The sequence below is a fragment of the Myotis davidii genome, unplaced genomic scaffold (assembly GCF_000327345.1).
Source record: "Myotis davidii unplaced genomic scaffold, ASM32734v1 scaffold59, whole genome shotgun sequence".
Classification (NCBI taxonomy): domain Eukaryota; kingdom Metazoa; phylum Chordata; class Mammalia; order Chiroptera; family Vespertilionidae; genus Myotis; species Myotis davidii.
The window spans coordinates 811,770-834,506 of NW_006293001.1; the positions used below are offsets into that span (position 1 = coordinate 811,770).

The 22,737-nt window shown below is 36.0% G+C and overlaps 1 protein-coding gene and 1 long non-coding RNA gene across 15 annotated transcripts in view; one reads left to right on the forward strand and one right to left on the reverse strand.

The window, feature by feature from the left end:
• The window catches only part of BAZ2B (bromodomain adjacent to zinc finger domain 2B), a 319,669-nt gene that overhangs the window by 193,219 nt on the left and 103,713 nt on the right, over window positions 1-22,737 (reverse strand). The window lies entirely within an intron of this gene.
• LOC107183520 overlaps window positions 13,515-22,737 on the forward strand; it is a 23,324-nt gene continuing 14,101 nt past the window's right edge. The window contains exons 1-2 of the long non-coding RNA XR_001514311.1: window positions 13,515-13,526; window positions 14,682-14,687. This is a non-coding gene — a long non-coding RNA (uncharacterized LOC107183520). The remainder of the gene's footprint in view (window positions 13,527-14,681; window positions 14,688-22,737) is intronic.

Sequence of the window (22,737 nt, forward strand, 5' to 3'; positions counted from 1 at the left end):
CTGAGCCTCCAATGCTGCCCCCTGGCACCGGGCTTCTAGTGGACTAAATAAAAAAGCATTATTGTCAAGGATGACTCCAAGATTTTAGACCAATCAATTGGATGACTAATGCTGCTAAGGACTGAGATGGAGACACTGTGTTAGGAATAGGTTTGGTGGCGCTGGTAGAGGCTGTATTAAGAAATTAAGAATTTGGTTTTGGCAAAGTTAAGTACCCAACTGAAGAGTTTCAGGGAAGATAACATGATCAACTATGACAACTGCTGCTGGGAAAACACTTAACCCTAGGGCTGAGAAATGACCATTGGATTTATCAAATTTCACTGGTGCCCCAGACAAAAATGTTGTTAGTGGAGTGATAAAGACAAAAGCAAGAAAGAAAGTGTGATGAAGACATAGAAGCCATATATATGAACAACTCTTTGAAGGAGTTTTGCTATGAAGGATTGAAAAGAAATGGTATAGTAGCTGGAGGGGAATGTGGGGTCTTGCAAGGTTTTTGTAATAAAATGGGGGAATTGTACAGCATTATATATGCTGATGAGATGATCTAGAGAAGGCAAAAAATTATGGGGAAAAGTACAGAAGCAAAATCAATTATTACTAAGCATCTAATAAATGCATAAATCTGACCTTGCTGCTAGAAATGCAGAGATAATAAATATAAGACATGTAAGTAATTTAAGGATTATATTAAACTATACTGAAAATCATAGGGGAAAGTGCCACATGTAGATAATTAAATTAAAAACCATTTAGAAACAATATTATTTTATAATAGAGGCTGCCATGTTAAAATATTATGCAAAGCAATGTGGACATATTTTATGATGTGATGTCAATGTCCTTCTAAGCTGCACACATGCAGCTGCACAATGTAAAAATAATGCCATAAACAGCTTTTACTTCATTATGCACAGTGGGGCTTAAATAGGATCAACATTAGACAAAGAGTAAAGCCAGCAATTTTAAAAAACATCTCCAATGAACTTCCCCATTTCCCTCTATTTTCACATTTGGATTTCCAGAACCCGCACTCTTCTGTAACTCATCACTCTACTCAAAACAGACAGCAACTCACACACCAATCATTTACACAGATCTTCATCATTTCCAGAGTTCCCTTCTCTCTGCTTACTACTTTCCACCATGTTCTCTTGTCTCCTTAAAAAAGCTAAGTTAGCCCTAGCCGCTTTGGCTCGGTGGATAGAGCATCAGCCCTGCGGACTGAAAGGGTTTGACTCCTTTCAAGGGCACTAACTCAATTATAGGCATGATCCTCAGCCCTGGTCAGGGCATGTGCTGGAGGCAACCAATAGATGTGTCTCTGTCACATCCATGTTATTCTCTCTGTGTCTCCCCCTCTCCCTTCCACTCTCTCTAAAAATCAATGGAAAAATATCCTCGGGTAAGGATTAACAACAACATCAAAAGGGTAAAAGTTAGATAGTTAAAAAAGAATTTGAAAGTCATAAAGACAACTGATTGTGTATTAGTGTAAATTATGTTATTCAAGCACATTTGCATTTTAATTATAAGATCCTTTATCCCATATATATCTTTATACCCTGTCCTATTCTAAAATAAGATATAAAGATAATATACTATGGTACATAATATACAAAAAAATAAGAAATCGAGAGTGATGAAAATAGTATCAGGCCAAGAAGGATAGTTTCAAAAATGCATGCCATAAGGCCCTGTACTCTTTGTCACTGGGGGACCAAATATATAGCTTTGAGTTTCCTGATAACCACAGCAAAGAAGAAATGACTGTTGTTTGCAGATTTTGTTCCTTTATATTATTCACAGTATTCATACAGTGATGATAAATCATTTTCTTAAAGGAAACAATGCTCTATTTGTTAATGAGACCTGAGGAAATTCATCCTATTGAATTGTCAAAAATATGCCAGCAATAAACAGAATAATAAGTTTGGAAGGAATACTTATTTAACATCCCTCAGAAAGTGGTCAATGGCATAATACTTAAGAGCATTTCAGTTGCTAGAACAACATGGTTAGAGTATTTCACTCATCACTTTAATTCAAGGAGAAGATATGAAACATCCAAAGCAATATTCTATGTGTTTCAGGTAATCCTTCCCTAAATAATTCTAATTTTTTAAATCATTATAAATGTTTAAAATTGAGATAAACTCCCATAAAATTCACCATTTTATTTTTTATTTTCTTAAAGTTTATCTCTATTGTTGAAAGTAAAAGTATTACAGACATCCCCTTTTCCCTCTTATTGGCCCCCTCCACCCTGCCCCTGGCCCCACACCCAGGCCTTCACCACACTATTGTCCATGGATTATATATATACGTACACACACACACACACACACACACACACACACACACATATATATACATATATATACATACATATATGAAAGCCTAAGTGACCGGTCGACCATTAGGCCGGTCACTATGATGCGCACTGACCACCAGGGGGCAGATGCTCAACACAGGAGCTGCCCCTGGTGGTCAGTGCGCTCCCACAGCAGGAACACTGCTCAGCTGACTGGGATAAGTGGGAGTGGCTTCTCCCCAGCCACCTGCCACTTCGCTCACTATTCCATCCCTCGGGGGATGTTGGATGCGGTTTCAGCCCGATCCCCGAAGGCCACACCAAGGGGCCCCACCAGTGCACGAATCCGTGCACCGGGCCTCTAGTATGCATATAAGTTCTTTGGTTAGTTTCTCCCCTCCACTCCCTCCCTCCGGTCTTCCCTCTGAGATTTCACAGTCTATTCTGTTTCTATGTCTCTGGATCTATATTCTTCATTAGTTTATTTTGTATATTGCCATTTGTATATCTGCTTTAGAGAAATATTCAAATCTTTGCCCATTCTTAAATTGGGTTATTTATTGTTTTGTTGTGAAGTTTTGTTCACAGTGAATTTTTAAATACTGTCATCTATTAGCAGTTTTCAGATTAAAAGTGACAAAATATAATAGATTATAATTTGTGCGAATGATGATGGCAGATCAAAATTACTTTGAGGCAGAAAATACATCTCCATTCTGTTGTATAATACTACTAGCAATATGAAATCCTTGCACTGCCTATGAATTCTCTTCTTCCTCACCATATATTGCCCAGTAAAAGAACTGATATCAATAAAGGGGCATATTGCTTTAACATTCAGCAAAAACTGGCAATTGTCAAGTAATAAGAAAAAGAGGTAGATTTTTGTTTTTTTCTTTTGTTTTGTAAAAAGAGGTAGATATTAAAAAGTTTGCAGTACTGCAAAGAAACTAACAAAATAAATGGATTAAAGCTTAAGAAAATAAAAGTATAGACTATATGCAAGCTCCCTGAATTCTCAATATGGACAAAACAGCTTTACAAAAATTAAAAGCTCTCCTATTTGAAGCTTTATAGGCAACACTAGTTTGATTCTTTCAATAGAGGCCAAAGACAGGCCAGTGTCTGGATTACTCTGGTCTGAACAGGCAGCATTTTTCTTTAAAGTTCTCGAATAGAAGATACTGATCATTAAGATAGTTAATCAGATTCAATCAGCAACTGAAATTCATGGTAAAAATGATGTGAAAAGAACACTTCTCAGTTTCCTGATTGTGATTCTTAAGAGCTGGAATTTGAAACAAAGATAATACTGAATTTGCTGGGAGGAGAAAGATCATGAAAAGTTGCTAAGCTTAATCACTTAAATATATAAATCGTATTAGACATAATTTTAATTTATTATTGTATAATAAATGAATTTTATTATATAATTGACTAGTTTTTTCCTTATCTGAGGGGTTCCATGACCTACCCAATAGCATACTTGGCATATTCTCTGTTCTACCTGGTGATGTACAGGCAGCATTTACCAATAACAATATAAGCCATCTGTTCCTTAACTAATTATGTCTTGACTTATAATTTCAAAATATATATTTGTGACAGTACCAATGATACATAGCATTACATAGTAATGCCACCCAGCCTTATTCTCAAAACAAAAATGATTTAAATAGATTCTTGTTCTCAAACTGCTAGTGAATTAAACAAGCATAAAAATTGTAATATTTCAAAATAGCTGCCTTCAGTTCTAAAAACATTGTGAAGTGAGCAATTCTAAAAATGCTTGTTTTTGGAGCAATCCAAAGAATAACCAATATACTGCAAAATGTGCAGACTGTGTTCTTCTCATATCAATATATATAAAAGCCTAAGCGACCAATATGACCAGTCAACCGAACGACTGGTCTAACGGTCACTATGATGCTCACTAACCACCAGGGGGCAGAATACCAATGCAGGAGCTGCACCCTAGTTGTCAATGCGCTCCCACAGCCAACCTTCCGCAGCCGGCCAACCTCCCACAGTCCGCTCCACTCCTCCCGACTGGGCAAGGCAGGCTCAATCGGCGACCAGGCTGAGGGTCCCCACCCATGCACGAATTTGTGCACCTTGCCTCTAGTACAAAGTAAGCTTCAATAAAAATACAGATATAGATTTAATGCTGTACTTCAGTAATTATTCACTTCAAGTTTTATAATATTAAGCAGAAATAGTATAATATACTGTGAATATAATGTTTGCTATATTTAAAAGTTGGTATATTTAGGATTTTTAAAAACAAAAATAAAAGATATTTAAATTTCTGCCAAAACTGGTTTGGCTCAGTGGATAGAGCGTCGGTCTGCGGACTGAAAGGTCCCAGGTTCGATTCTGGTCATGTACCTTGGTTGCGGGCACATTCCCATGGGAGGTGTGCAGGAGGCAGCTGATGGATGTTTCTCTCTCATCGATGTTTCTAACTCTCTATCTCTCCCTTCCTCTCTGTAAAAAATCAATAAAATATATTTTAAAAAAAAAACAAAATAAAAAAAATAAGATATTTAAATTTCTCGTAAAAATTTGTAATTCAAAATTTTTAAATATTTTACTTTTTTAATTGCTTTATTGTCATAATATTAGAAAACCTATATAAATAAAAATTTCATCATTTTCATCAATTAATCCTGGGAGACAGTTTTGTTGTTGTTGTTATAGTCTACCCTAATCCAAAGAAGCTAAGTCTAGGACAGTGATGGTGAAGCTATGACACGCGTGTCAGAGGTGACACGCAAACTCATTTTTTTGGTTGATTTTTCTTTGTTAAATGTCACTTAAATATATAAAATAAATAGCAAAAATATAAGTCTTTGTTTTACTATGGTTGCAAATATCAAAAAATTTCTATATGTGACATGGCACCAGAGTTAAGTTAGGGTTTTTCAAAATGCTGACACGCCGAGCTCTAAAGCTTCGCCATCACTGGTCTAGGATATAGAAATTTTTCATGGTAAAATAATAAGCCTTGTGTAGTTTCTGATACACAGTACATAGTAGGTTTTCAATACACATCTGTTAAACTAACTTGTATATCTTTTCTGTGCCTTACCTTCCCCTTAGATGCAATACTAATAGGTGGAAAATAAAGATTCTGATCTTCGGTTTAAATTTTCAAACTCAAAATGTTCTTACTTAGAAATCAATTTGACTATAGAAAGATAATTTCATTCTAGTATTTTTTTAAATATATTTTATTGATTTTTTACAGAGGGGAAGAGAGAGGGATAGAGAGTTAGAAACATCAATGAGAGAGAAGCATCAATCAGCTGCCTCCTGCACACCCCCTACTGGGGATGTGCCTGCAACCAAGGTACATGCCCTTGACCGGAATCGAACCTGGGACCCTTCAGTCCCCAGGCTGACGCTCTATCCAGTGAGCCAAACCAGCCAGGGCTCGTTCTCGTATTTTTAATGGAATTTCACTATATAGAAAAGGGCAAGAGATAAAAAAAAAAAAGGTAGAATAATACAGATGTTCCTCGACTTATCATGGGAGTATATCCTAATAAACCCATTAGAAATAGAAAATATCCTAAGTCAAAAATGCATTTAATGCATCTCACCTAGCAAACATCATAGCTTACTTAGCCTAGCGTACCCTAATGAATTCAGTACACTTGTTTTAGCCTACAGTTAGACAAAATTGTCTAATGCAATGAACACATTGTCAAGTATTTTTTTCTGTTGTAATCTAACTTAATCCAAAGAAGCTAGGTCACTGCATTAAGGTACAGAAAATGTTTCATGGTAAAATAATAAGCCTGTATAGTTTCTGACACAATAGGCTTTTAGTATACATCTGTTAAACTAAGTTGTGTATCTTATCTGTTTATCCCCGTGATCCGGTGGATGACTGGAAGCTGAGGCTCCCTGCAAATGCTCAGCACCAAGAGTACTGTTTGCCATATTGTTAGGACAGTAAAAAAAATTCAAAATTTGAAGTACAGTTTGTACTGAATGTGTTTAACTCTCACACCATTGTAAAAAGTAAAAAAATAAATAAAATCATTAAGTCAAATCATTGTCTATACTGGATATAAAAATCTCTCTGTATATCACCCTGAAGTGAGAGTGACCTCGCCTTTTCCGGTCATTTATAGCGCCAGGACATTGCTGACCCTTTATCTTCTTCCTTTTTGTCAGACAAAAAGCAAACTTTCTAATCTGTCACCTGCCCTCTAACCCCAATTCCAACTCTGAGCACTCCCTGCAGTCTGGATATGTGAGCTGTGAATATCTCTATTTCTAAATAACTTATCTCATATTGTTAGGATATTTTTTATTAGTTTGTCCCTTTTCACTAGATTCCAAGTTCCATAAAAGCAACGGTTATGTCTAAGATATAATAGATGCTTATGGCATAATAAAAAATAAATAAATATTTGGTCTTTGTCCCTGATTCCTGGCACAGAATTTCAGAAAGCTCTAGAATTTAATTTTACTGTCTTTGTATGCTAGTGAGATGACTCAAGGGGTAGGGGTGTGTAGACACCTTCAGAATAGGGGCTGGTGACCAGGAAAACCAACTACTCAATTAGAGGGTTAACTTTCAGTTCTGCCCCACTCCCTTAACTCCAGAGAGAGAAGGGATTGAGATGGAGTTCAAGCTCCAATGGACAATGACTTAATCAGTCATGCCTATGTAATGAAACCTCCATAAAAACCCCAAGCAATAGGGTCAGGGAGCCTCTGAATTAGTCAACGACAGATGCACATGCCATGAAGATAGTGTACACTGACTCTGGAGACAAAGGCTCCTACGCTCAGGACACTCTGGACCGAACCCTATGTACCTCTTCATCAGGCTGTTCATCTGCATCCTTTATAATAAATTATAATAGTAAGTATAACACTTTCCTGAGTTCTACTGCGTTCTGAAGGGGGAGTCATAGGAACCTCTGATTAGTAGTTGGCCAGGCAGGAAAGAAATATGGGTAGCCTGGAGACCCCATTTGCAGATGGCATCAAAGTGAGGACAGTCTTGTGGGACAGAGTCCTTATCCTGTCAGATCAGGTTAGGTCTGAATAATTAGCGTCAGAGTTGAATTAAGTTGATGGAGACACAGTTGGTGTTGCAGAATTGAAAAAAATTGTTGTTTTTGAAAGAAAAAAAATACTAATAAGTACATTTATTTAGGAAAAATTGATGTGTGAAAAGTAAACTTCTAAAAAGTAAACAATTTTACTTATTACCATGTATAGTCATTCTTTTATCACTTTTTAGCATTTGATTTTCCTTCCTTGTTATTCTTTTATATTAAATTTTTCTATATAGATAATGCTTCATTTGAAACTTAGTATTAGTTTTAAGTTTACCAAAACTTACAACTGTATTATCAAAATCAAAAATGCGAAGAACTGTTAAAGATTGCTGGTGGGATTATAAAATGTTGCAGCCACTTTGGTAAATATTTCACAGTTTCTCAGTAAGTTAAACAGTGTTACTGTATCACCCAGCAATTCCATTCCTAGGTATATAAGCAAGAGAACTGAAAACATATTCACCCAAAAATCTACATGTGTGTAGTTTTTGTACATGAATATTCATGGCAGCATTATCCATAGTTGTTCTATACGTTTGACAAGTATTTAAATGTCCATCACTGATAAATGCATAAAGGAATTGTGGTATATCCCTATAATAAAAGATTATTTGGTAACAAAATAGAAGTACTGATACATGCTATGACATAAATGAAGCCAGTCACAAAGACCACATCTTGAAAAACTCCTTTTATATGAAATGTCCAGAATAGGAAAATTCATAAAGAAAGTAAATTACTAGAAATAGGAAGTAACTTCTGGTTTATATGAGAATTTCTCATGGCGTGATGAAAATGTTCTAAAAATTATATAGTAGTGATTACACAACTCTGTGAATAAATTTAAAATCACCAAATTGTATACTTAATTAAAAGGGTGAATTTGCCCAGCTGGTATGGCTCAGTTGGTTGAACGTCTTCCCATGCACCAAGAGGTCACCAGGCTCAATTCCTGGTTAGGGTATGTGCCTGGGTTGTGGGCTCGACCCCCAGTAAGGGGTGTGCAAGAGACAGCTGATCCATCGATGTTTCTCTCTCATTGATATTTCTATCTCTTTCTCCTTCTCCTACCTCCCTCTCTAAAAAAAATAAATAAATATATATTTTTAAAAAAATAAATAAAAGGGTAAATTTTGTGGTATGTGACATATCTCAATAAACCTGTTTAAAAAAAAAACAGTTAAGAGACACTTAGTAGATATTGAGAAGCTCCAACATTTAACTAATAAGAAGGACATAAGAAAAAAATAGAGAATGTGATAAAGAAGCAATATTTGAAGCGTTAACCAGTGATTTTTAGAATTAAGGAAGAAATCAGTTTCTCAGATTGAAAGTATATTTTATGTTCCAAGAAAAATAATAAAAATATATCCACATCTAGATACATCAAGATAAAATTGTGGAAAAATAAGAAGTCACAATAGATGTCAGAGAAAAAGACAGATTGCCTCATAAGAAATAATGACAGACAATTCCTCAGCAACAATAGAAACCAAAACACAATTTAAAGAATTTTGTCTTGACAATTCTTGATGAAAGCAACCCTTTATCATTAATTTCTCTCATCCCAGATAAAATTCCTTGCTTTGATATTTACTTTGTTTGAAATTAATATAAACAATCCAATATTCTTTTGATTAGTATTTGTAGAGTATATCATTTATACCATTTTATATTTAACTTACCTATGTCTTTATATTTATTTATTTTGTTTAATCCTCACCTGAGGATACATTTTTTATTGATTTTTTTAAGAGAGGGTAAGGGGAAAAAAGAAAAGGAGAAGGAAAAAGAAATGATGTGAGAGAGGACATTGATTGGTTGCCTCCAGTAAGCAACAGGAGATCAAACCCACAACCTGAGTATGTGCCCCAACAGGGAATCAAACGTACAACCTTAGTGTATATGGGATGACACTCCAATCAAGTCACGCCAACCAGGGCTACCTATCTATATAAAAGCCTAAGTGACCATTAGAACCAGTCGACCGAATGACTGGTCAACTGGTCACTATGATGTGCACTGACCACCAGGGGGCAGAAGCTCAATGCAGGAGCAGCCTCCTAGTGGTCAGTGTGCTCCCACAGTGGGAGAGCCACTCAGCCAGAAGCTGGGCTCACAGCTGGCAAGCACAGCTGCAGCAGGCACAGTGGGGCTGGGATGAGCTGGAGCGGATTGGTGCCTGGCCCCGGCTCAGGCTCCTCCCCAGCGGTCTGCCACTTCTAGCACTGCTACATCCCCAAAGGGATCCTGGATTGTGAGAGGGCCAGGCTGAGGGACCCACTGGTGCATGTATTTTGTGCACCGGGCCTGTAGTGTCTTTATATTTAAAATGAGTTTCTGTTCAACAGCATATAATATGGTCTTGGAATTTTATCCAATTTGTCAATTTTTCCTCTTAATTGGTATATTTAGATAATTTACATTTAATATAATTAACATCACTGGAGTTAAATCTACCATTTTGCTAGTTGTTTTCCACTAGTCCTATGCTTCTTGTCCCTTTGTCTTCTCTTCTTGCCTTCTTTTGGATTAGGTATTTATTATTTATTTATCTTGAAAAAGAAGGCAGATAAAGACAAAAAGACATTTTATGAAGCTAGTTTAATTTTGAAAGCAAAACTAAACCAATTGTAGTTGTGAAATCTTAAACTGGTAATATTAAAATATATTAACAAGTCATGATTAAGCAGGTTTTATACAGAGAATGAAAGAACGGGTCTATTTCTAAAAAGCTATTAATGCTAGTTATAATTATCAATGAATTATATAGTATCTTCTAAAAATGCAAAATAGCATGCAATAAACTTAACTCTAACTTGTGATTAAAACTCTTATCCAACTTAGTGGAAGAGTAGAAAAGTTCTCTGACATGACAACATATTAACAGTCACAAATAATAATTAAAATAAAGAAACATTCCCAACAGAGTCAAGAAAAAACTGAATGTTTGTTGTTACTACTTGTATTTAACACTGAATAAGTGTATAGGATTTCAGGCTGGTGGCCAAGCTGGTACCAGTTAGCAGCCAGCATCAACCTGAAGGCTGAGCAAAGACAGCTCCAGATTATCCCAGCACAGAGCTTTCGAGCCAGCCCAACCCCCAGTCGCTTCATCTACGGCAAGCAGAGCAGAGCAAAGGCAACCCTGCTAACACTGTTTAAATTCCTGACACCATGAGAAGAAATAAAATTATTGTTGTTGTTATAAGCCTACAAGTTTTGAAGTATTCACTGTAACAATAAAACAAGTAGGCAAATATTTTTAAAGCATAATCACAAAGTAAAAAACTAAACTAAATTAACAATTTTTAAACTTTTACACAACAAACACATTTTCAACAAAGTGAAAAGTCACTGAGAAGACATCTCCAATACATATAACTGTGCAGCATATATGTACAATAAAAAATAAACAACCTAGTTTTGAAAAACAGGCCAAGAATATGAACAGACAATTTACAAAAGAAATTTAGATGACTAAGATTTCAACCAATCGAGAAATAAAAATAACAGTCAACTATCACTTAATAACCAGTTAGATTGGTAAAAATTTTAAGTCTGATAATATCAAATTCATTCAGAATCAAAAGAAATGGAAACTTGCATTTACTCCTTGCAAGATCATATGATTCAGAAACACCAGGGATTTACAGCAGGTGGCAGTGGCCCCGACCCCCACCCCACTGGAGGTGTGGATGGCAGGAGGTTGGGGTTCACTTGAGAGGAGTGGAGGGGACAGGCTGAAGGTTGGGCAGGGGTAGTCTGCTGACAGCCATGAGGTGAGAGCTGTCACAAGTCACAACACAGACCTATGATCTGTGAAAGGTAAATTGTACAATCCACAGAGAGCACTGTTCAATGCTAATCATTTCAAGGTGCCAGTTCAGTTGTGGAAGCATACCCTTCTGTAACTCCCACAGCTAGGTATAAGAAAACAAGTACAAGAATGTTCCTTGTGACACTAATCGTGAAAAGTTATAAACACCCTATATATCTATTATTAGAACAGATACATTAATTGTATTATACTCATAAAATGAAATACTATTCAGTAATTAGACTGACTGATTTATATTACATGAATAAACATGGATAAATGTGAAAAACAAAGATTAGTGAAAAAAAGTAGGTTGGAAAATGATACATACAGTATAGTGCTTTATAAGGTTTTAAAACATGCTAAACAAAAATACATATAAACATGTGATACAAAAATGTACAACACTTTCATAGGAGTAATCAACATAAATCCCTCTTCAGTGAAGAAAGGAAGGAGAGATAATGGCGTTGGGTAGGTTATATATGAAGTTTCTTAAATTTAAGATTTAAATTTAGACTACTGTATAACAAAGATGAATCTCTGAAACCGTAATATAAATTGACACAAAAGAGTTTTTTATTTCTATTACCTGTTTTCATTTAAAATAATAAGTTGAGCCCTGGCCAGTGTGGCTCAGTTGGTTGGAGCGTCATACCATACACCAAAAGGTGGTGGGTTCGATTTACAGTCCGGGCACATACCTAGGTTTCCAGTTTGATCCCCAGATCGGGCATTTACAGGAGGCAACTGGTTGATGTTTTACATTGACCTCTCTCTCTCTCTCCCGCCCCCTCCCTCTCCCTTCCCTCTCTGAAGTCAATAAGAAAAGAAAATAAGTTGAAGCATGTGGCAAAGGTTAATGTTTACTAAAGTAACATAGTAGGTACCACACATGCATTTTCATTGTATTATGTTATAGTCTGTTTGCAGTGTTTTAAAACATTTTAAATTTTAAGAAATATAAACATGTGTGATACAAAAATTACAAGGGGCTGTGGAGAGGTTGGGGGATTAAGAAAAGTGAAAAGGATTTGAAATCTTGATTGTGGAGAAGACACAAAATTCAATATATTAAAATAAGTGATATAATTACCAGTGAAAATACAGTAATTGAATATAGCATGAAAGCAATTTATGGAAAGATTTGAAACAGTGCCACTTTTTAGACAGATGCTCCCTTAATACATTTAATAATGTATAGATTCAAAAACATACTATTTGAATTTTTCTGCTATAGAAAATTAAGATTTAGACAGTTATATAATAATCAAAGACAAATCTCTGAAACAATAATATAAATTTACACAAAAAATATTTTATTTGTTGTAGCAACATTTGAAGTTACCTGTATTCTAGAAGACGTATCTCTTTTGGAGGATACAGTAATTAAAATGCAATGAATTCTGAATATCAATATTTCAATGGAAAATGCTTTGATTTTATTAACTGACACAATTTAAAGGGAATCTATTTAAACTTTCTTAAGCCTTCCAGTTTCTAAACTTCAAAAGTATTGGAAAACTTCAGGCTTCATTGAAAATAGTTAGAATTTATTAAAAAACAAAAATTTACTTTTTGTAATGGACCTACACTTAAATAACAGAACTGGAATCTATATTTCATCTATCTGATCTTTGGAGTCTAAGCTGTATAGCAATTACCTATTCTTTCAAATGAGTGTTAATCATCCCTTCCCGTGGTTGGCAAACTGCGGCTCGCGAGCCACATGTGGCTCTTTGGCCCCTTGAGTGTGGCTCTTCCTAAACCTTAGGAGTACCCTAATTAAGTTAATAACAATGTACCTACCTATATAGTTTAAGTTAGTTTAAGTTTAAAAAATTTGGCTCTCAAAAGAAATTTCAATCATTGTACTGTTGATATTTGGCTCTGTTGACTAATGAGTTTGCCGACCACTGCTTAATTTATGAGGGTAGGGAATGTGTTTCGTGCATCTTTCTCTTCCCAATGCCTAATCTGTAATAGGCGATCAATAAGTAATTTTTTGTTCACTGAATGAAATAGATCTAGCTCCTAGAACAGACAAAGTCTCAAGATCTCTGCAGTGGATTGTAGAGCCAAAGCAATCATTGTGGGACAAACACACTGTATCTTTTAGCTTGGGATTCAGGTAATTATTTAGAGAGGATCTATTTATAGAGGTTATCTAGCCTCAGGAGCTCTACTCTTATTCCTACTCCCTCAATATCTCAGGCAGTAAGCAAACCATTTGTATCTAAAATTTCCTTCAAGGCAGACCAACAGACAGCTTTTTAAAATGTAATAAGAAGTGTTTTGTATATATGTATATGTATATGGAAATTACATACAAAATAGACAAATTATGATTCAAAAAGCCAAGACTCATTATTAATATACGTAATGATAAGGACTAAGATAAGTTCACTAGATTTTAAAAAGAGAATATAGCCCTGAAAAATGTGGCTTAGTTGGTTGAACATTTACCAGTTGGGTGGGTATGTGAGGCAACTGATCAATGGTTCTCTCTCACATCGCTATTTCTCTCTCTCTCTCTCTCTCTCTCTCTCTCCTCTCTCCCTAAAAAGAATCAATAAAAAAAATACACCGTATAAAAAGTAGGCTATAACTCATTATGAACAAAAGAACTATTTCAGTAGAGTAGTGGTAACAGAGGCAAATCACCTTTTATGAATATGATAACAATAATCTAGATTTCTTATATTTATAGACTATGCGACAAATCCTATTGTGTTAATCTATAATAAGAAGCAATCATAATAGGAAAGAAAATTCTACATATCTTTATCAGTCAAGGTGAAAGGTAAGTTATCAATTATCTGAGATTATTATATTTTACTAGTGGCCCAGTGAATGGATTCGTGCACACTGAAAGGAAAATAATTACGGCGGGGAGCAGGGCCGCCACCTGGCTCCCAGGCACTGAAGGAGCTGGGCAGCAGCCCCACGCCCCACTGCCACCACTGGTCGCTGTCTGCAGGGCAATTGGCGGGGCAATCAGGCCCCCGCTCACACCCGCCTTGGCCTGGTGCTGCCCACTCACCTACTCCCACCACGGTCCCGCTGTCGTCAGGGCCCATTGGAGCTGGCAGCGCCTTCACTGCCACCCGCTGCCAGCGCCACATCACCAACGCCCGCCCTGTTCTGCGCCGCCCCCCTGGTGGTCAGCACACATCATAGCAAGCGGTCTAACTCCTGGTGGAACTCTCGGTCAAAGGACCGCCTGAGGGGACAATTTGCATATTAGGCTTTTATTATATAGGATATACATTTTGATAAAACAGGAACATTAAGAGCAGAAACACTTCCTTTTAAAGTACAGCAATTTATTAAACAAATACCGTTTACTTTTCTAATTTTTGTTCTGAAACAGGAGGAAACATGAAAATATTCTAAGAATGCAGAGGACTAAAACTCCAAATTGCAAAATTTAAGTTGGTAGGTAAGAAGTAAACAAAAGTTGATAGTATACCATTATAGGAAAAGGGAGTCATATACACAATAAAACTTTTTCCTATGCTATATCATTTATTAACTAAAATAATGATGCTAAATAGTAAGTATTTTTTAAGAATATATTATCTGTGTAGGACTAAATTCTAGGCAACTGGTCACTCATTAAATTCACAAGAAATATAAAACCTAGGTCTACCATATGTTCTTTTCCTTTTTTTATTTCTTGTTTAAAATATAGATAATAACCAGGCCGGGTAGCTCAGTTGGTTAGAGCATTGTCCCAATAAACCAAGGTTGGGGGTTCAATCTCAGGTCAGAGCACATTAAAAAGGCAGCCAATGAATGCATCAATAAGTGAACAATAGCCCTGGCTGGTGGGCTCAGTTTGTTGAGCATTGATTGTCCCATGTACTGAGAGGTCACTGGTTCAATTCCTGGTCAGGACATAGGTCCGGACTGAGGGCTCAATCCCCAGTAGGGGGCGTGAAGGAGGCAGCCAATTGATGTTTCTCTCTCCCCGTCCCTTTCTTCCTTCCTGTCTCTCTAAAATAAAATTTTAAAAACCACACAGTTTTTAAAAAGTCATTAGTAAAAAAAAAAAGTAATTAGTTAAAAAAAGATCATGTTTCTCTCTCTAAAAAATCAATAAATAAAAAAATAAACATAAATTTTACTGTCTTAGCCATTTTTAAGCATACAGTTCAATGGTATTAAATACATTCAAATTGTGCAACTATCACCACCATCCATCCCAGTAACACCATAAGAGCACTTAAATAACATCCTAATTTTGTTCAGTGCAACTAATGAATAAAAGGGCAAAGCAGAAAGAAAGTTCAATGAGTTAACTGCAATGAATGGAAGATAAAGATCACTTACAATGCAAGTATTCTGTAGTATTCTTGCCTCGAATGTGAAACCTGAACCTAACCAAGAAGAAGCATCAGAAAACCCCAAATTAGACACATTCCGTTAAAAAGAAACTATGGGGGATATTTTCTTCAAAAACATTGATGTTAAAAATGATAAAAGCTGTAGAAGTTACCGATGAAAGGAAACAAAGAGAACTGATAATTAATTGCAAAACTTAATCCTAGATTATTCTATATTGAATGAAAGAAAAAACACAAAGGACAATATTTAGACAACTAATAAAAACTGAAATATTCACAGGAGATTAGAGTTTTGTTAAGCTTTACATTTTTCTGAGGATACTGTGCCCTTATTCTTCATATACACTGAAGCATCTAGGGGCCATTACTCTTAAATGGTTTAGAACAGCAAAAACAAAAAAGCAGGTGAATTTGGAAAAAAGGATAAAGGCCATTCTTGCAACTGTTCTGCAGTTTGAAATTACATATGAATAGTTAAAAATTGTACCTAATTAGATAGAAGCTATATATGGAATTATAATTTACAACACTAAAGAATATAAGAAATTGTTAGTATATAGCTCTTTAAAATTAATTTAAATAAAAATATAAGAAGCACAGGTAATTTCAAAGCACTGCCAGCTTAACATACCTAAATTGTGAACAATGTCAGATATGCCGTTCATGAAACTTGGATAAATATTGGTGTCAGATACATCAGGACATTCTGTATCTTGGTCAGTAACTTTGATAAAGATTCAGTACTGTGGGAAATTATCTCTTGCAATGCTTGTTTATAATTTTATACATGCTGAAATGTTTTTTTCATCATTGAATTCAATTCTCGTTAACATTTCATAGGTCAAAATGATTGGTTTTCTGTTGATTCAGCCACTGTGGTGATAGAAAAATATAATTTAGTAACAGATATAAGTGTGTCTTCTTAACCAAACTGCCAAAACAAAATTTGGATCACACTGTTCTTTTATAAACTAGTGAATTTTTCTCATGGCTAAAACGTCTCTGTGTCTGTCTCTGTGTATGTACATGTGAGATAACTTTCTGCTTCTGGATGGCACTGTTAAAATTAATTTAAGAAATTAAAATTAATTGATATGAAGGCAAGCACTTATAAGGATTGGTTATTCTAAAATTCTCAGATATATAAAAACTAACTCAAATGCTTTTCACAGTCATGATCTAAGATTAATCCTTAGCAAATAAAGTCTACTTTAAGCTTGTTGATTTAAGTAGAGCAGACATGTCTTTTGAGTTATTGATATAACATTTATATTTCACCCAGGATTAACAAAAATAAGTTCAAATTATTAGAACTGATGAGTTAAGTATAGTAGCAGGATACAAGATAAATATCCAAAAAATTATCAGAAAAGGGAAACTAAGAAAACAATCCCATTCACAATTGCTTCAAAAAGAATAAAATCCCTAGGAATAAATTTAACCACAAATGTAAAATATCTGTAATTAGAAAATTATAAGACATTGAAGAAAGAAATTGAAGAACATACAAATAGGTGGAAGCATATACTATGTTCATGGATTAAAAAAAATAATCATTAAAATGTCCTTACTACCCAAAGGAATCTATAAATTCAACACAATTCCTACCAAGATATGAATGGCATATTTCACAGAACTAGAAAAAATATTCCAAAAATTTATATGGAACCATAAAAGACCCCAAATAGCAACAGCAATTTTGAGAAAGAAGAACAAAGTTGAAGGAATCATGTTACCTAATATCAAACTATACAACAAGGCCACAGCTAACCAAACAGCATGGTACTGGCAAAAAACAAACATACAGATCAATGGAACCGAATAGAAAACCCAGAAATAAACCCATGCCTTTATAGTCAATTAATAGTTGACAAAGGAGGCAAAAACAACCAATGGGCTAAAAATAGACTACTCAATATATGGTGATGGGAAAATTGGACAGATATTTGCAAAATAATGAAACTAGATCACCTCCTTTTACCACACACACAAGAATAAACTCAAGGTGAATTAAAGACTTAAATGTTAGACTTAAAACCATAAAAATCCTAGAAGAAAACATAGGCAGTAAAATCTCTGATATTTCTTGTGGCAATAATTTTTCTGATGCATCTCCTCAAGCAAGAGAAAAAACGAAAAAATAAACAAATGGGACTATATCAAATTAAAAAGTTTTGCACAGCAAAGGAAACCACAACAAAATGAAAAGACAGCTCACTAGCAGAACATATTCATCGATACATCTGATAAGGGCTTACTATCCAAAATTTATAAAGAACTTATAAAACTCAACACCAAAAAAATAAATGATCCAATTTAAAAACGGGCAGCCCTGGCTCAGTTGGTTGGAGCATCATCCGCACACAAAACGGTTTCAGGTTTGATTCCTGGAAAGGGCCCATACCTAGATTGTGGGTTCCATCCCCAGGTAGGGTGTGTATGGGAGGCAACCGATCAGTGTTTCTCTTTCTCTCCTTTCCTCTCTCTTTAAAATCAATAAAAACATGTCCTCGAGTGAAGATTAAAAAAGAAAGAAATGGCCAAAGGACCTGTATAGACACTTCACCAAAGGGGACATACAGATGGCCAATAAGACACATGAAAAGATGTTCAATGTCACTAATCATCAGAAAAATGCAAATTAAAACCACAATGAGTTATCACCTCACACTTGTCAAAATAGCTATCATCAATAAATCAACAAACAGCAAGTATTGGTGAGGATGTAGAGAAAAAGGAACCCTCATACACTATTGGAGGGAATGTAGATTGGTGCAGCTACTATGGAAAGCAGTATGGAGTTACCTCCAAAAATATAAAATGGAACTGCCTTATGACCCAATGATTCCACTTCTGGAAATTTACCTGAAGAAACCCAAAACACTGATTTGAAAGAATATAGGCACCCCTATGTTCATTGTAGCATTATTTACAATAGTCAAAATTGGAAGCAGTCCAAGTGTCCATCAATAGATGAGTAGATAAAATAGCTATGGTACATTTACCAATACACAGTGGAATATTACTTCAGTCATACAAAAAAGAAGGAATTTTTACCCTTTGCAACAGCATGGATGGACCTAGAGAACATTATGCTAAGTGAAATAAGCCAGTCATACAAAGACCAGTAGCATATCATTTCACTCATGTGGAATCTAATGAACTAACCTAACAAGCAAAATAGAGACATGCTTATTGAGAGCAGGCTGACAACTGTCAGGGAGGCATGGGGGTAGAGGGATTTAGAGATAAAAAAAAAAAGAGAGAGAAAGAAAAAAAAGTAACTCATTGACAGGACAACAGTGTGATGTTTTCAAGGATTAGGGATTGGGTGATGATGGAGGTGGTGATTGGTAGTGAAAGAGAGTATAGGGGATAAATTATGACGGAAAAACTAAATTTTAACTTAAAAACTTTTTTAAAAGATCATTTAAAAACACTGTTTGGTGATTAAATTGTAAATGAATGAAGCAAAAATACATACATTAGTTTTTCCCACCATGGAAATGATTACAAATTTATCTTACATTTTGTTGAAAATATTTGTAAAAAATATTTTGTAAAATAAAAGCTTTTTAAACTGACTTTCTTTTTATGCTAAGTGAACCAAAAAAAATAAAAGCTTTTTAAAAGAAAGTCCAATAACTGAATTTGATGTCTATGAAACATGTTTCTAGAGGTTATAAATGTATTAATAAAGTTGACTCCCTGGTTTTCATTAGAAAAAGAGGGTTTTAGGAATAAAATCTCAACAATATATAATTAAAACTACTAGGAATAGCTTTAGTGTACTCCAGAAGGGCCCCTGGAACACCTCAAAGATGTTTCCACTCCTTATGAAAGAAAAAATGTAAACTACTCAGGCTTGCTCTTTTTTTAAAAATATGTTTTAACTGATTTCAGAGAGGCAGAGGGGGAGAGAGAGAGATAGAAACATCAATGATGACAGAGAATCATCAATGGGCTGCCTCCTGTATGCCCCCTACTGGGGATCAAGCAGAAACCTGGGCATGTGCCAATAACTGGGAATGGAACCCCACAACCTATTGGTGCATGGGAGTACAATTTTGAATTTAGTTACACATATTCTAAATCACTGTTAATTTGAACCTCTCCTAAAACAAAATTAAAAGTTCAGAGAGTGAATATGAAAGGACTAAGCAAGGGATGACTGGGTTTTCCTATCTATCAACAAGTGAATCTAAAAATCAAGTGAGTAAAAAATCTGATCAAGAGAATAAACTGGTGAATATAATAGAATCATGGGCATAGAAAGAGAGTAGACTGACAATTCTCGGGGGGGAAAGGGGTGTTGGGGTGCAGAAAGAGACTGGACAAAAATCGTGCACCTATGGATGAGGATAGTGGGGGGGGGGCGGTAAGGGCAGAGGGTGGGGTCGGAACCGGGTGGAGGGAAGCTATGGGGGGTAAAAGAGGAACAACTGTAATAATCTGAACAATAAAGATTTTTTAAAAAGTGATTGTTATTCTCTACCATCATGAAAAAAGTGCTCTAAACATACGTTGAGTAAAAAGGCAAATTAAAAAACAGAGTACACCCATCTATATATATAAAAGCTTAAGCGACCTTTACGACTGGAGGACCAGATGACTGGCCAGTAGCTATGATGCACACTGACCACCAGGGGGCAGATGCTCAATGCAGGAGCTGCCCCCAGTGGTCAGCATACTCCCACAGCCAACCTCCCAGGACTCGCCAACCTCCTGCAGTCCCTCCCCGCAGCTGGCCAGGCTGAGGGACCCCACCTGTGCACGAATTCATGCACTAGGCCTCTAGTCTTGTAATAAGATGGCACTTGACAACTTTTCAAAGGAACACCTCCAGCATGTCTGTGTCGGTTGTAGAATATAATTTCCTAATAATCATAGATATTGTGTGGGTTGGTAGAATCAGTCACTGGCCTGGGGACATACAATCAAAATCCACCTTCACCTCTTCGTGGCTGCCCAAGACTTATGCTCTCCAAGCCTCCATTGCCTTGGTTTCCCCATCTCAATTCTACTGTGTATTGCTTTCAGGTGTACAACTTAGTGGTTAGACTATCATATACTTCAGATAGTATGCCCCTCAATATTTCTAGTATCCCAACTGGCACCATACAGATCACAATATTATTGACTATATTTCCTATGCTTTACATACTTCCCCATGATCATGTTATAACTACTAATTTGTGCTTCCTAGTCCCTTCACCTTTCACCCAGTCCCCAAATCCCCCATCCCCTCTAGCAACCACCAGTTCTGTGTGTCCAAGAGCCCCTTTCTCAAGTGACTCAAAATAATTGAAAGCATTATTTAACATGGAAACATGAAAAAGGAACTAGAGGACTTAAGTGATTTCAGGAAAGTTGACTGAAACCTAAATTGTCTTTCCTTATCATATGCTGATATAAGAAAAACCTGAAAACATACAAATATTAACATTTCCTAATACCAACACATGAAACCTTTTTTCCCTTATAAAAAAATTCTAGTGCTTAACTTTCCTATTTGAAATCAGGAAAAAAATACTATACAAAGAGTAAGTTCAAAGCAACAAGGGCAACATGAAACAAGAGTTAAAAACCTGAGAGTATGGTTCCAATTTTTAATTTATTAAGCCTCAATTCCCTAATAAGTAAAATAAGACTGACAAGAGCTCCAAATACATTTAATAAAGCATCAAAAATATGACATGCTTTTTGAAAAAATTGCATGCTCTGGAAAAAAGAAATTATATTGCTGAAGTAAGTTCAGGAAACTCTGTACAGCATTTATCTACCCTCTTTGGAAAATCATAATGCACTATACTGCAGAAAAGAAAGTGTTTTACTTTGTATAACACACTTCTTCTCATAATTAGTGACAAACTAACCAACAAAGAAATGATTTCAAAAGCATCCATCTTTGTTATGGAATGAATGTAATGTACAGCATGGTGACGATCCTATATAATAAAGTGGTAATATACAAATTAACCCTCACGCCCTCACAAGATGGCTACCTATGACCAGGCCGGCAGGGGGGTTAGTGAGGGCTGACCAAATGACTGAACAGCAGGCTGAGTGGGGCAAACAGGCCGGCAGGAGGGTTAGTGAGGGATGACCAAATGACTGAATAGCAGGCTAAGTGGGGCGACCATGCTGGCAGGGGAGGGGGCGGGGGGGGAGGAGTGGCATTTAGGGGTGACCAGGCAGGCAGGCAGGTGATCAATTAGGAGCCAGTGGTCCAGGATTGTGAGAGGGATGTCCCCTGAGGGGTCCTGGATTGGAGAGAATGTAGGCTGGGCTGAGGGGACGACCCCCCCACCCCCCGGCCACCAGCACGAATTTCATGCACCGGGCCTCTAGTAGTTAATAATCTCGTATTGTATATTTGAAAATTGCTAAGCGAGTAGTCTTTTAAAAATTCTCATCATAAGAAAGAAATTATAACAACGTATGGTTAAGAGACACTAACCACATTTATTGAGGTGATCTTTTCACAAATATCAAATCATTATGCTGTATACTTCAAACTAATATAATGCTATATGTGAATTATGTCTCAAATTTTTTAAATCCCCTTAAAAAGAATAAGCAAATTTGTGGGTCATTACCATTTAGATGCTATCTAAATCCAGGGAATTGGATTATTTCACCAAGAGAGTAATTATAGTGAAAGAATGCTGGTAGAAGTTGTGTAAGGACTGAAGCCTGGGGCATGTGTGGAGACATAAACAGGAACCAGGGGGGAAAATAGAAAACTAGGAGGGTCCTACCTGGTTTGGCTCAGTGGATAGAGCTTCAACCTGTGGACTGAAGGGTCCCAGGTTCAATTCCAGTCAAGGGCACATGCCCAGACTATGGGCTTGATCCCCAGTAGGAGACATGTAGGAGGCAGCCAATCAGTGATTTTCTCTCATTGATATTCTATCTCTGTCTCCCTTCTCCCTGCCTCTCTGAAATCAATAAAGATATATTTTTTTTTTAAAAAGGAAGAAACCAGGTATTCTGACTTTAAAAAAAAATAAATAAACTAGGAGGAAAAAAAATGAAATTCTGAAAAGCAAAAAAAAAAAATGTTTCAAGGAGAATAGAGTAATAAAGTGTGTCAAAAACTATACATGTGTCAAGAAAGATGAGAACTGATTAAATTCAGGGGTCACCAGGGCCACTGGTAAGTAC